General features: G+C 45.0%; 1 long non-coding RNA gene across 1 annotated transcript; it reads left to right on the forward strand.

Moving 5' to 3' along the window:
* The first annotated feature begins 6 nt into the window (after positions 1-6).
* Positions 7-1,067, forward strand: LOC112077836 (uncharacterized). The gene is made up of 2 exons (XR_011478322.1): positions 7-401; positions 470-1,067. It is a non-coding gene; the product is annotated as an uncharacterized lncRNA (long non-coding RNA).
* The last annotated feature ends 1,698 nt before the right edge of the window (positions 1,068-2,765 follow it).

Raw genomic sequence — 2,765 nt, forward strand, 5'->3', positions numbered from 1 at the left:
ATTTTAGGATATCTTCAGGGATGTATGGACACTCAGTCATACGCTGGTCTATTTTAGGATATCTTCAGGGATGTATGGACACTCAGTCATACGCTGTCTATTTTAGGACATCTTCAGGGATGTACGGACACTCAGTCATCTGCTCGTCTTGTTGTGTTTTCAGGGATGGAGAGAAGCTACTGGATGTTCCCTGGACTGGATCCTGTATCAGCAGCAGCAGTGGAAGTTCCATTTTGGATCTGGCTATCACCAATATCATTTATTAATATCAGAATACAGCCCTTTAGACTAATGTGAGGAGGGTTGTCCAGTGTTCCTCAGCTCCTTCTGGACAGGTACATAATGGGACACATCACGTTTCCTCAGCCCCTTCTGGATAGGTATATAATGGGACACATCACGTTTTCTTAGCCCCTTCTGGACAGGTACATAATGGGACACATCACGTTTCCTCAGCCCCTTCTGGCAGGGGCTGAGGAATCCCCCTTGGAAAGGTACAGTCCACTTTAACCACCAACACCCCTTGTCCCCATAACGTACATGGGACAGTCTCACATTTCTTCTGGAATAAGACATGATAGTCATCCACGCCAGTTCACCCAATGGGATTACAACAGAATGACTTGTATTCTACTGCACATGTCTATAGGACTGCCTTTCTGTTTAAAACATCTATGTAATGCACACTGAGCTGCTGATGGACTTATTGAACATGATACATGTACTTCTATGTTCTAATTCACTATATTATGCTTTTATTGAKACTTGAAGAATGCTGAACAGGTCCGTTGAAGGGCACTTCAATATGCCACTATTTCAACAACATAAAATAAACCTGTATATTGAYACATGTTTACCTTCTCATCGTATCAAATGTGACAATATTACAGTACATTGCAGCACTTGCCACTTGTCAGGTCGCCATTGTAAACAATGATTTGTCTCACCTGGATAATTAAATGTTAGATTAAACAAATAATACATTGTTCCTCGCCAGTTTTGCAAACCAGTTGACAACTCTATCCAAACAGCTTCTATCCAAACAGTAAATGTTGACATGTATTAATTACTGCTGTCAGCGTGTCTTATCTTCTCATCTATGGTAGTTCTATAGATACGTCATGTTGTCTATCTGTCTGGAGAGATAGAGAGAGAGATGAAGGGAGAGAGAGAGTGAGAAAGGGAGAGAGACATGCATACACCGATAGAGAGAGAGATAAGAGAGAGAGAGAGAGAGAGAGAGGGAGAGAGAAAGAGAGAGAGAGAGAAAGAAAGAGAGAAAGAGAGAGATCGAGAGAAAGAGGGAGGGAGAAAAGAGAGGGAGAGAGAGAGAAGAGAGAGAAAGAGAGAGAAGATAGGGAGATGAGAGAGAGAGTGAGAGTCTAGGTTCCCCCAGCCACATCATAATTCACACAGGCACAAATGACCTGAGAGCCCAGCAGGAAAGGGTGGCCACAGCACTCAAGGGAATGATTGAAAAAGCTTCTTCCACTTTCCCCAACACACAAGTGGTTATCTCCACCCTGCTACCACGAAAATACTTTCACCCTGCCACCATACAGCGGGCGAATGCAAGCATTTTGCAAAACTGCGCCTCAAAACCTAATGTKTACCTGGCCCACCACTCCACCCTGGACTTGAACAGCCTTTACGACCAGGTCCACCTCTACAAGGCAGCAATCCCAACTTTTGCCTGAAGGACGGCACCCTCAACCGTAGCCCCAGCACCTCACACAGGAGCAACTGAGCAACGGACACCCCGCCCAGATCAGCGAGACACCCTCCCAGACCTGCAAGACCCCGCTCTGAAGGACCTGCAGCGAGAGAACCCACGTCAAGAGAACCTACACGCAGACCACAGCATCACCAGCCACACCCCAACCAGCTAAGACCACCCCAAGCAGACCCTGGCTACAACCTATATAGGCCTTCCATATCAGACCAATGCCCCTTCTGCCCACCCCATGCCCCCCGCCCCTGCATCAAGGACCTCAACATGACAGCAGGACATATGCCCAGGCTGTGAGCAGAGCAACAGGCCCAACCTCCACTATTACACCCCCCCAAGCCCCATCCTGCAACCTAAGAGGTATGTGTCAGATGCTCAACATACTCTGCTCACACCTACTGTGATGGTCCGGGCCTAAACCTCACAAAAACAACACTAGACACTATGGAACACAAAGCTTTTACTATCTCATCCTGGAATATACAAGGTCTGAGGGCATCTGCCTTTGTCTTAAAGAGCAGGAACCCAGACTTGATCAAAGAAATTGGAATTGCAAAAATTGCAGAAACCTAAGAAAGAAATTGATAAACCTATCCAACCAAAAACATGGAGACCCAGAAAACCTGAGCCTACACCTTCACTATGGCGAATCACTAAAACAATACAGAAATGCACTACGGAAAAAGATGGAACAGCACGTCAGAAATCAGCTCAATGTTATTGAAGGATCCATAGAAAATTGGAAAACCCTAAACAAACAACAACATGAAGAGTTATTTATCCAAAACGGAGATGTATGGATAAACCACTTCTCCAATGTTTTTGGCTCTATAACAAAGAACAAACAGCAAAACATATACATGATGAAATACCAATCTTAGAATCGACTATTAAAGACTACCAGAACCCACTGGGTTCTCCAATTACATTGCATGAACTACATTTACGTCATTTAGCAGACGCTCTTATCCAGAGCGACTTACAAATTGGAAAGTTCATACATATTCATCCTGGTCCCCCCGTGGGAATTGAACCC

The sequence above is a fragment of the Salvelinus sp. IW2-2015 genome, unplaced genomic scaffold (genome assembly GCF_002910315.2).
Source record: "Salvelinus sp. IW2-2015 unplaced genomic scaffold, ASM291031v2 Un_scaffold4959, whole genome shotgun sequence".
In the NCBI taxonomy this organism is placed as follows: domain Eukaryota; kingdom Metazoa; phylum Chordata; class Actinopteri; order Salmoniformes; family Salmonidae; genus Salvelinus; species Salvelinus sp. IW2-2015.